Genomic DNA, 13276 nt, shown 5'->3' with positions numbered 1-13276 from the left:
GAGAGACAACATGTAAACAACTATATACAAATAAGATATAGACAGGAAAAATTGGAGATGATCTCAGAGGAAAGGCATTAACTGGAGAATTGGGAAAAGCTTATAATAGAAAGTGGAACTCAAGCTGAAACCTGAAGGAAGCCAAAGAAACTAAAGGTAGAAATGAAGAAGGAGAGAGTTGGAATGGCATGGAAGATAGCCAATGAAAATGGTCAGAGTTGGGAGATGGAAATTTTATGTGTGAGGGACAGCAGAGTCACTGAATCACAGATTATGTGAATGGAGAGTAAGATGTATGAAGCTGGGAAAAAAATAAGAAGAGACCAGGTTAAGAAGGTCTTTAAAAATTAATCAGGAAGTTTTACATTTGCTTCTGGAGGCAATAAGGAGTCACAGGAGTTTATTGTATAGAGAGGTGACATGGTTAGACATGCTTTACGAAGATCAGTTTGACAGCTGAGTGGAAGATATATTCCCAAGATACTGCCAAATGGGATGGATCCTAAAATCTAAAGAGAAGTCACCTTCTATACCACTCATCACTGGCCCTACTTTGATCCTGGGCTCTGCAGCCATCACCGAAGGGAGCATAATCAAGAGAACGGGCCCACCTTGCTTGCTGCTACTAATACTAGCTTTTGATCAACCAAATCAAGCAGCTCTGGGAGTGGTAGCTCTCTTGCTGTCTCTTCTCCCCAACCCCTCAACCATTTGCCCTACTTTTCACCAAGGCCCTGAAGCTACCATCCTGGGAATCAGCTGTTGTGGAGATGTGACCTGGTGACCTTTTCTGTGGGGATGCTGTTGCTGTAGCTACTGAAGACCCTGAAGAGAAAATCCTCACCAGTGAAGATGTTGGCACCATTGAATGGTTCAGCATCAGAAATGAATGGTTTTATCAGTGTAAATAACATTAAAGAAGATATGTTACCACCTATTTGCTGCTGCCCCTTAAGGACCAAGGGATCTTTCCATCTGACTTGTAGCTGAAATCTATACATGTTATCTCTTATTTAGAATGCAACTTTCTATCTTGCTTTTCTATTTGCATCTCCCAATGCTTAGCACATTGTAAGTGCTTAATAAATATCCTTTTATTCATTCATTCATTATGGCTCAGTAATCAAAAAGGATATCTGGATGAAGAGATCCAGAATCTCATTTATGCCTCTAAGGAATAGAACTTAAATTTAATAATTTTAAAAGTTTTAAGGGTAGTCATGGTCTTTCAAAATAGGACAGTGTAGAGGGTGCATTTGAAAATGAGGAAATGGATTAAAGTAACAAAAGATAACAATGATGGCATAATGGTGTAGGGATTTGCAAAACATTCTTTCCCCAAAACAAAACCACACAGTGAAACAGGTGGAACAAGTGTTTTGCCTGGACTCGCAAAATGACTAACTGATGGAAATAGGAATCCAACCTCAGTCTCAGGACTTCCAAGAGAAGATGAAGTGGCTACCGATTTGAAAAAAGTAGAAAATGTTCTGCATGATGCTAAAAAGTCAAAGGACCATCCATAGTAATGAAAAGAGCCTCAGTAAGTGTTGGGATTACAGTGCAAATACATAAAGCAAAGCAATCCTGTGCTCAAAGAGCTTGTACTCTAGTAGGGGAGGACAACACATGTAGGGAAGCAGTGTCCAGGCAAGGGTGTTTGTCTGCAGGTCACAGGGATGGTTAGTGAGTTACATGATTAAGTGATTGACAAGTCCCTCCCAGGAGTGGTAGTGTTGATTTAATTACTGTTGACAGAGTAAAGGCAAACATGGTGCTAAGACTGACAGACAACATGTCGGTGGTTCTTGGGGCACCTAGACTTGTTGAATTCTCACCAGGGTCCCAGGGTGGTGGTTAAATGCCTTGTTGGAGAGGAAAGGTAGAGAATATAGTGGTATAGTGTGAGGATGTTAGGCATGCTCCAGGATTGTCAGATATTATTCACCATAGTGATTGGCTTAAGACATTGAGAAAACAATTAATTTTTATTACAGTGCTTTAGGAATAAATTTGAATAACAGTTTTACAACATTTTTCTAGTAATAGTACTGGATTAGAAATCAGAAAATCTTTTTTATAGTTTTGGCAAGTCCCTGAAATTTTTTTACCTTTATTCTCTTTATAGGGTTTGGATAGTTATACCTGTCTGTGAGATAGCATTTTTTGGTGAATATCAAATAAAAAAAATATTAAAAAGTGCTTTGGAAAAAACAAAGCAGTATACAAATAAATGTAAGGTACTTCAGTCAGTGCCTTTGTGGTGCTGGCACTTAATGCACCAATGCTTATTACAACGCCTCTTTTCTTTGGTAGAAGACCTTTGTGAACTGCTGTAGCCAAAAAAAAAAAAAAAAAAAGATGTTTACATGGTGGCCAAACTTCTAGTACCTTCAAAGTTAACTCAGCTGGTCTTTGGAGAACAGATATTGAAACCTTTTTAGCTTGGTTGGCCTTGCCAGAATTTATATGATCTACATTGACGTAGGCTTTAAGAACTTTCTAGAGTCAATTCCATGCTTTGATGAGGCATTGAAGCAGAACTGTAATAAAATCAGTTTCGATGTTTAAAGAGTAAATCTTTTATTTCAGAAAATGAGATTCTTCATAGTATCTCCACTACCGTTCTGAGTAATTGAGTTATTGTAATTTTTATTAGAAGTATTGTATTACATTACAAGTGGTGGTTAAAATGCAAAGACCTGGTAAATATGAGTAAATTTAAAGGGTGTTGTGGGGCCATCAGTTTCACAGAAGACAGTGTGTTTAGCAGACCAGTGTGTTGATCTGAACCTGCCAGGGATACACTAAGGTATCCCAGTCTAGTTTTACTTCTCCTAACGGGGAAAAAAAGGAGTTGGCAGAAATGGTGGGAAAAAGACTTTAGCAGTGGTGATGAAATGAATTTCATTTGATGTGAGTGAAAGTAGACAAGGATTGGTTGAGGGGCCACTAATATTCTTCCTACCATTTTTTCCTGAATCTGTGTTCAACAGTTAGTGAAAGGAGAATAAAGCAGTTACAGTTTTATAACTGCAGTTCTGACTTACTTTTTGCACTCCCTCATCTATAAGCTTGTCCTTCCTCCTTCCCACATGATATATTTTTATTTTCAACATCTTTAATGTAAAATATATAGATTTATTATTATTATTTTGTTAGTAAGATTTATGACAGCAATATTTAGAATTATGATGATAATCCTTTTTCATCCAAGGGCTATTATTTCATAACAAGAATTTTTCTGCTTTTGCGTAGCATAACAGTGTACATTTTAGTGTCTTATTTGTGCATTTAGATGGATTTTAGTGATGAAGAGAGCCCAAGAAAGCAGCAGCATCCTTTAGGTCTTTATTGACCAATAGAATTAAGATTTTGTTTGTGGAGCTTCTCAATTTGTTCTTCAAAAGTTTAGAGTTTTCTGCTATTAATTAGACATCCTTTCAGATAATGAAACTTAAAGAAATTTAGCTCCACATTTCCGATTTCTAGTCTCAGATTTTGCCTTCTAAGCAAATTAGTAGATTAGGGCTTCCAAAATTATCCTTCTAGATCTATTAAGAGTCCCACATTCTGTTACTTTTGGCAATAATTGTCTCCACATTTACTTTATAGAGTCCTCTTTGGTGGAGCCCACAGGAGGAGAGGAAGCACAAGATTCATAAGATGGCGGGCGGGTGAGTGACTGAGAATCTGGACTGGGACTTGAAAAAATAAGCAGTCAGTCGTTGCTTTATAGCAACAGAAAAAAAATTGAAGAATAAATGTGGTTATCTTTTAGGTAACTTGGTATGGTACATAAAGACAGTGAAAAGGCTTGATGCTTTTTATTCTAGGGTTCAACTGTTAGAGCATTTGAACCACAGTGTTACCTAAATTTGCACTCTAATTTAGCAGTTAATTGGTGATATGGGGGAAAAATAATAAATACCAGTGTAGACCCATATGTTTGGTGATAGTGATAAAATAACATTAATAAATGAGAGCTGGTCAGAGAACGAATAATGTTAAGGTATGTATTTTAATAACAATTTTAGGTTTTTCATTTTTAAGGAAATGTAAATTCCAGACTGATATACTGAGTTTAGTACCTTGACAAAAAGCCCGTGAGTCCTGATTAAGGCATCATGTATTAAAGAGAAAGTTATAAAAATCAAAGACACAAGATCGATCTTGATTGGTATTAAAGTAGCATAAAAACGATAACAAATTCTGTGATTCAGAAGAGAAAAAAAAGTAAAATATAAATTGTAAACAAGTGGATTTACTATAGTTAACATAGCAGCAATGTAAAAAAAGAACACCCAGAGCCACCCAATAATAATGTTGATGAGTATATTGTGGAAGAGAAGTAGATTGAATATGATAGTATAAATATGGAAACTATAACTATAGGATATTTAAATAGTATAGAAAGTGGGAACTACAAAATTAAAACCAACTTAAAAATGGATTAGTTTTTAGAGAACTGGTTTCCAAACTTTTCATGTTTGAGGATCTCTTTATTTTTTAGTGGAAATAGAATTTTTTAAAAAAATAAGATTTATTGATGCCTTCTTCCCTACTCACAATCATTTGTGTGTGTGAGAGTGTGTGTGTGTGTGTGTGTATGTGTGTGTATGTAGATATGTATACATATATATATATATATAAAATTTTATCAGATCCTCCTGTAACAAAGAAAATCTGTTAAGCAAAAGCAACCAACATAACAAGTATTTCTCATAGTATATGCAAAATTTCACAGCTAAAGACCCCCAATTCAAAAGGAAGGAGATGCATTTTGTCATTGGTTTTCTAGGACCAAGACTGGTTATCAGGATTTCTGTTCTATTAACTTTTATTGTTCTTTTCATTTACATTTTTCTACCCATTTTTGTATATTCTCTTGGTTCTACTTGACTCTTCATCAGTTTATGCAAGTATTTCCATTTATCTCTGAATTCTTCGTATTTTTTGTTGCTTAGTATAATCATGTCACATTGACATACCACAATTTGTGTCATTCCCCAATCAATAGGCACTGGATTTTTCTCCTATTTTCTTGCTACCACAAAAAATAATGCTGTGAACATTTTGTAATATATGGGGCCTTCCTTTCTGACTTTGACCTCCTTAGGGGTATGTGCCCAGTAATAGAATCATAAGGTTAAAGATTATTGGGGCAGCTGGGTGGTGCAGTGGATAGCGCTCTGGCCTTTGAGTCAGGAGGACCTGAGTTCAAGTTTGGCCTCAGACACTAGACATTTACTAGCTGTATGACCCTGGGCAAGTCGATTAACCTCAATTGCCTCACCAAAAAGCCAAAAAAAAAAAAAAAGATTATTTAGTGACTTTAATAATCAAATAGTTTTCCAGGATAGTTATATCAGTTCACAGTTCCAGCAATAGCATATTAATAAGTCATGTCTTTCCACAAGCTACTCCAACAATAACTATTTCTGTCTTATCTTCATTACCAATTTGATGGCTGTGAAGTAAAATATCAGAATTATTTTAATTTGTTACTTTTATTGTTAGTGATTTAGAACAGTCTTTCATATTGATAGCCTGCAATTCTTTTGAAAATAACTTTTATTTATATTCTTTAACTATGTATCTATTAAGGTATGGCTGTGGTCCTATTAATATATTTGTGGCATTCTCATGTATTGTTCTTTATCAGAAATATTTGACACAAATATTTCCCCCATTTTACAGTTTCTTTCATTCTAATTGCATTACTTTTGTTCATGCAAAAGCATTTTAATTTTATGTTACCTAAATTATCAATTTTACCTTTTATCTTTTGCTTCATTAAGACTTTCTCCATTTACTACAATTATAAAAGTACTCTCCTTTGTTAAGTTTATTTTTATATGGCCTTTTATATTTTAGTTGCGTATCTATTTGGAACTTATTGTAACATATTGGGTAAAGATACTGGTCTAAATCTAATTTCTGCCAAACTGTTTTCCATTTTTCCCACTCCTCATTGCCTAATAGAGAGTTTTCTCCCGAGGAATTTGTATTCTTGGGTAATTGAACAGTGATTAAATATGCAAATTTGAAACATAAAACGCAAAGCAATATGTGATTATTTTGCAGACTTGCTTATCTTTTCCACTGGTCTCTTTGTAATGAGTGCCAAATCGTTTTATTTATTACTATTTTATAATAATTGGAGCTCTGCAAGTACTATATCTCCTTTCATATTCTTTGCCTTGAGATTCTAGACTTCCAAATGAATTTTGTTATTGCTTGATCTAGTTCTATAAGGTAACTTCTTCGCAGTTTAATTGGGATAACACTAAATCTGAACTGATTTAGGCAATATAATTTTAATTATATTGGTACTGTCTGACCAAGAACCGTGATTATCCTTCAGATTATTTAGATCTTATGTTATTTTTTTAAAGAATGTTTTGACAGAATTATTTACATAATTCTTGAGTGTATCTTGGTACGTTGATTCCCAAAGTGAATTTTAGTACTTAATTGAATGATATTTCTCTGTTATTTCCTTTTGCTTTTAAAAATTTCTATGTAGAAATGCTGATGATTTTTGTAGGTTTTATTTTGTATTTTGATGTTTTACTAAAGTTATTAATTACCTTGATTAATTTCTCTGCTATTACTTATTCGAGGGGAGTCTTCTACATAAACCATCATGCCATGTGAAAATACAGATAATGTCTTCTCTGCCAGCTTATGCCCTTAATTTATTTCTCTTGTCTTTTTGCTTTAAATAGTTGAGAATGATAGCTTGCATAGTGCTTTAAGGTGTGCAAAGTGACATACATACATAAACACACACACACACACACACACACACATATCTCCTCTCAACTCTGTGAGGAGGTGGTGTTATCCCCATTTTATAGACGGAAACCCAATTATAGAGCAGTTAAAGTCATTTGCTCCAGGATCAAATAACCTAGGAAATGGCCAAGGTAGAATTCAAACTCAGGTCTTCCTGACCCTAATCCTGTGTTTTATCTACCAGGCCACCTAGCTATGAACATCCTGATTTTATTCCCTCTTTTTTTTTTCCCCTTTATTTTGCGTTTTGGTGAGGCAGTCGGGGTTAAGTGACCTGGGCAGGGTCACACAGCTAGTAAGTGTCAAGTGTCTGAGGCTGAATTTAGTCTCAGATCCTCTTGACACCAAGGTCAGAGCTCTATCCACTGTACTATCTAGCTGCCCCCTTATTCCCATATTTATTGGGAAAACTTCCAATACTTCTCCATTGCAAATAATTCTAGCTCTTGGTTTGACATGTGTAATTTTTATTGTACTAAAAATGAGCCCTTTCATGTCTATGCTTTTAAAGGTTTAGCATAAATGACTACTCTGTCAAAAACTTTTCATATAGTTCCTATTTTTTGTTATGTATATCCTTAATTATGGTAATTGTTTTCCTTGTCTGGATCCATATTTTTTTTGCATCCATAGTATAACTCCATCTTAGTCATAGGGAATACTTCTTATCCTGTAGTAGTTTCTGTTAACTGTTATATAATTACGAGGCCCCAGGACCAGCTCCCTAACCAGCTCCCTGTTACTTCTTACTTGTTACCTATCTAGGATCAAAGATCTTCTATATTAGAATCTACTCTGAGGAATAGGTGAGGCCTGAGGTAAGACTTCAAACCTGCCATCTACTGAGCTGCCGCTTTCTGTGGTGTAACAACCAATTGCTCTGTGGCTGTCCTCAGAATCTCAGTGATTCACAGTCCTGTGATGTTTAGGCCAGAGCTTACTTCCCAGGTCACCACGCTTTCCTTCATACTCATCTATCAGCGCCATCTCTCCTATATCTCTATCCTACTCAACTCATTCATCCCCCCCCACCCCGCGCCAGACCTATTCTGTTGGCTACAAAATATTCTTTCTATCAGGCCTGTTCTTCTCATGTTTCTTTTCATCTTTTTGAAGTCTTAGAAATCTGGCTTCCCCCAAAGCCTACATATCTTTTTACTCTTTTTACCACTAGATTTATCTTCACTGATGACTAACACATTTGATCTAGAGTAGAGATAACTTCTTTCTTTTTACTGACACTTTTAGACTATTCTACAACCATCAGTCAGTAACCTTTCCTCTTTTAAGGTTCATTTTAAAGGGTGTGTGTGTGTGTAGGTGTGTGTGTTATGTATGTGTGTGCTCTTGCTCGTGTAAGTGCGCTTGCATGTGTGTGTAACCTTTTGGAGGTTTTGTTGGTTGTTCTGTACTGTCACCCAGGTAATTTTTCTTCCTTTATCAAGGAGCTTGTTACATGGCTCATGGTCTTCTTCTCTCCACTCCCAAACTCTTAGGGAATTCAGTTTGATGTCCCCTCAAATATTCTTGTTTCCCAGTTCATCAACCTCCCCAACTTCTAAAAGCTACTTTTAGTTACACTTGGAGACAGTTTTACCCTTGATTTTGTTATCACACACAATTGTTTTACCTCTACAATATGTAATTTTGATGTTTTTCACTTGACTACAGCCTCTTATTCTTTTGTCTATTTTCTGTTTTACCCATTCTAAACCTATTTTCAGTCCTCAGTGTAACCTCTGGTAACCATATACCTCTCAGTTTTTCCAGGCTATCATCCTGCTATGGCCTCACTCCCCTGCCTTCAAAATCTTTACCTTGGTAGTTAACTAGATCAACTTTACATTGCCCTTGTACCCTTGATTTCCTTATCTCTTTGTCCTGTTCCTGCTGTTCCCTTTCTTAATGTTAATCCTGGATTACTTTCATCATCTGCTTTCTCCATTCCTATGCTCATGCTGCTGAATTCTGATGGCATTCTTCTCCAGACTGTAACCTTTACTTCCTCTACCATACCTCACCCGTCATTTTGAAATCCCACTTCAGCCCTAGAATTCACATTTTGAAAGTCTCCTCCACACCAGTGTTCTCTCCTTCTGAATTGGATGGATTCTCTTGGAACCTCCAAAATTTAAGGAGGGTGACTGGAATTGAACTCAGGAAGAAGACACATAGTTAAGTACTTACTAAATGCTTGTTGATTCACAACCCTAATGAGTGGAACTACTACACATTTGTTGTGTAATCTCATTGCTGCACACTGCCTCTGTTCCTGTTTTCCAGTTTACATTCTGTCTTACTACTTTGGGTGTATGTTTTATTTTATTGAGCTTTATTGTTAAACTTCTAGAAATTTGAAGTCATGAAGTAAGGAACATGGTGTGCTCTGGGATTCACACTGTCATGAATCCTCGTTCTACCTACTTTCACTCAAACCTTGTTTAGTTGGTTTAGCCTATTTTTATATCTTTGTCCCCCATCCAATTTAGGTCCTGCCCAAACTAAGACCTCTGCCCCCTTTTCTTGTCATTGGATATAGTACCGGGAAGCCCAACTTCATTTAGAGAATATCATCTCCTAAGATACCTATTCCCAAGAAACAAAATCTATTTTGAAGTCCTTTAAATGCTCCCATTCTGTGAAAACATACTTCATAACCTTTTTCTAGTATGAGAATAACCTTCCACTTTTTCTTCTTTTACGTTTAGCCCCTTCCCTCTCTAATCTATTTCTTGCACAACTACCAAATTGATATTCCTAAATCACAGACCTGATCATCTTACTTCCCTGCTGCAAAAGTTTTTGTAGCTTCCTCTGCCCCTTGGATAAAATATACAACTCTCTCTGGGCATTTAAAGTACTTTATAATTTGACTTTCACTTACTTTCTAGGTTGATTATATATTATTCTCTGTCCTCTCATGTACTGTCCTACCAAACAAATTGATCTACTTGTTTCCCATGTATAACTTTCCTTTTCATATCTTGCTGTTTTTAAACTGGCTTTCCCTTACGACCAGAATGTTGTATCTCTTGAAATTCCTGGCTCCCTTCAAGATTGAACTCAAGTGCCACCTCCTTAAAGAAACCTTTGTTGATTCTGTCAATGGTTCTTGCCCCCTCTGAAAAAAAACAAAACAAAACTGAACAATCTTGAATTTATTTTGTACTTATTTCATATTAACTTATCTGTGAATATATTGCTTTCCTATACCCAGAGTAGAATAAAAGCTCATTTAGATCAGGAATTTTCTCACTTAGGAATTTATATTCCCAGCATCTAGCATAATTCCTGGTTTGTAGTAGATTATTAATAAGAGCTTATTGATTCATTAATTCTTGGTCCCTCCCTGTACTCTTTTTCATTTACTTTGTCACAGTCACCCTCTTGGGAGACTAACAAATTTATTGTCCCTTCTCTACTCATATTTTAGCTAGACGGGAGTGCATCTTTCTCTGGCCCTTTCTCATTAGAATGATTTTCTTCTTTATAAATAGTTGCTTCCCCACCCCCACTTCTTTTTGTATATAGAAGGGTCTTACTTCCTTGTTTGTTTGTTTCTGCATATTGTGTATTGAACTGCGTATTGTGTATTGAAGTACTTCTACCTCATTTTAATGAATGAACAGTACTTGAAGTACTGTTAGAGAGCTGGCTTTGAAAAACCTCCTCTTCCCTTCCCATTTTTTTCATTATTACTCTTAAGATTCTTGATGTTTTGTTTTTCTTCATGAATTTCATTTTTTCCCTTTAGCTCTGTATAATAATATTCCTTTGGTAATTTGATTGGTATAGAATTGAATGAATTTAGGTAGTGTCATTTTTGTTGTATTGTATTGACCTACCTATGAGTAATTAATTTTTTCAATTATTTAGGTATGTCTTTATTTCCACAAAGAGTATTTATAGTTTGATAAATTTAATTTTTAGATGAATCTTGGTAGATGCTCTCCCAAGTATTTTATAGCTTTGGTATTTATTTTGAATGGAATTTCTCTTTTTAGCTCTTTCTGCTGGATTTTGTTGGTAATGTGCTGGGATGCAGATGATTTATTTTATATCCTGCAACTTTATTGATGTTATTATTTAACTTTTTAGTTTTCTCTTTAGCATTCTCTAAGAAACCATCATATCTGGAAAATGTGAACATTTTGTTTCCTCTTTGCTGAAACTTAGTCACATGAATTTCTCTTTCTTACTACTACATTGAGCAGTTCTAACATTGTTAAATAGTAATGGTGATAATGAGTATTCTTGCTTTATTCCTGATCTTATTTGAAGGTCCTCTACTTCTTCTCCATCACATATAATGTTGACTCTTGGATTCTGATAGGTATTATTTACTGTGTTAAAGAAAAGTCCATTCATTCCTTTTGTTTCTAAAGTTTTTAATAAATGTGAGTGCTGGATTTTGACAAAAGCCTTTCTAGTATCTATAGATATTAAATGGAACAAGGGTGTTTAATGACTGGGAGCTAACAGTGGTAGTGGTTATGACATAACAGCTAGGGGCTTGAACTTAAAACTCCTCAGTCAACTCTTGAACTCTACAGGAAAATATTCTATGCTGGCTTAGGGAAAGTAAGAGCATACATGTTATAGAATGGTGCTTCAACCTCCCGTTTTACTGAAAGGCCATTTTTTTTTTTCCATCTCTGATTATTAGTCTACTACATGTCGATTAGTCCTGCTCTTGTAGTATCTCTTAGTATGTTGTTTCGAGGTATGTCCCAAATCTCCCTTGTTTTGAATATTTATTACTGTCTCTTTGATTTCTTACATACAAAAATTAGCTCTGGGCTAGTAGATAATGAAATTCTGAAATTTAAATCACACATGCTTTTGGTCTTTAGGTTTTCACATTTTTAGTACATGTTGATTAGTCCTGCTCTTGTAGTATTTCTTAGTATGTTGTTTAGAGGTATGTCCCAGATCTCCTTTGTTTTGAATATTTATTACTGTCTCTTTGATTTCTTATATACAAAAAAATAGCTCTGGGCTGGTAGATACTGACATTCTGAAATTTAAATTGCACATACTCTGGGCTTTAAGTTTTCAGATTTTTAGTATATGATCCATGGAGTCTGTTGATAAGTACATTTTTCTTTATTTGTAAAGATAGTAGGCAATTTTCTTATATATTGCAGCATGGTATTTGGGCTTTTTAATTCATCAGATTTTTTTTTCTGGGTGATATACATTATTTAAATTATCTTTGTGCATTCTGTCGTCAAGGTAAGTCACTTATTTCACTTCCAAATTTACTGTCTTTTGTTTCTAAACTGTTAGATTTTTTTTTTTAAAGTTTCAAATTTGTTTTTTCTTTTAGAGAAATTCTTTATTTTTTTTGTTTCACTCTTCATTTGATTTATTTATTTTTTTGTTTTTTTATTAATTTATTTTGATTTATACATAATCACTTCCATATGCTTTTGAGTTTAAAATTTTTCTCCCCCTTCCTTCCCACCATTTTTTTTCTAAGTCATCTACTGAATTCTTTGACTTGTTCATTTCTTCTTGAGGTGCTATGATTTCTGTCATAATTGACATCCTAATTTCTCTGAAAAAGTTTTTTTGAACTTTCCAGAAATTCTTGCTGCTGATCTGTAATTTCTGACAAACTTACAGCATTTATTTGAAATTGGGAGTTTTCCATTCACTTTCCTTAAGAGCATAATATTTGTTATCTTTTCTTTATGTTGTAACTTTGATTACTATACATTTGGGGTATTTCTTTCAGGTTTGAGGTTGTGGGAAGGGCATTACTTCTGAAAACAATTTATACCACTCTCTTACAAGTCAAATGACCCTATTTTTGGATGTCAAAACTTCTCAGACACATACATGCTAGTAGGTATGGTATTATTACATATTGAGTGAGAAAATACATAATCATAAAACGTTACTAACGGTTCACTAATTTTATTAATCATACCAGTACTTGCATACATTTGAAAAAATAACAATTCATATTTGTATGGCATATTTAACTTAATCTTTAGAAGAGATGTTTTTATTAGTGAAGTCTGGATTTATGTAAAATTATGAAGAAAAAAATTTTTTTTAGCCTCCTCCCACTTCTCTTTTTAAGACTTTTGCCCCTCCATTCAAGTGTTCGCTAGCCTTAGGTGGGTCTAGTGATCTTACATCATACTGTGGATGTTAAAACACGTTTTGTTGGCGTTACTGTTAGTACCTGCCTGTGTTGGACCTTTCTATGCTAAGTATATCTCTCCCAGAATTTAAATGACCCGTATGTTAAACTTCACCTTTAGTGATGACTAGATCTGATGAAGAATTAACTATTAGTAAATGATAATTTAATTTGTTATATTTCCCTGAAAAAGCTGTATTTTTATCTGATTACTGGAAATCAAACTTTTGTTTTTTCTATATAAATCTTTAATGACATACTAAGTACTATGCTAATGTAACATAGGATCTGCACTTACTCTCACAACTTGTGAGGTTGCTG

At 34.7% G+C, this 13276-nt stretch overlaps 1 protein-coding gene across 2 annotated transcripts in view; it reads left to right on the top strand.

Annotated features, from left to right (window-relative positions):
• LOC114049643 (RAC-gamma serine/threonine-protein kinase) overlaps positions 1–13276 on the top strand; it is a 362981-nt gene that overhangs the window by 54998 nt on the left and 294707 nt on the right. The window contains exon 2 of one of the 2 annotated variants that reach the window (XM_027870920.1): positions 3616–3677. The exons of the other annotated variant lie outside the window; for it this stretch is intronic. The gene's annotated coding sequence lies outside the window, so the exon portion shown is untranslated. The remainder of the gene's footprint in view (positions 1–3615; positions 3678–13276) is intronic. 2 annotated transcript variants of the gene reach the window in all.

Source organism: Vombatus ursinus, unplaced genomic scaffold, assembly GCF_900497805.2.
Source record: "Vombatus ursinus unplaced genomic scaffold, bare-nosed wombat genome assembly UNPS02014798.1, whole genome shotgun sequence".
In the NCBI taxonomy this organism is placed as follows: Eukaryota; Metazoa; Chordata; class Mammalia; order Diprotodontia; family Vombatidae; genus Vombatus; species Vombatus ursinus.
This window is presented reverse-complemented; position numbering and strand designations above follow the sequence as displayed.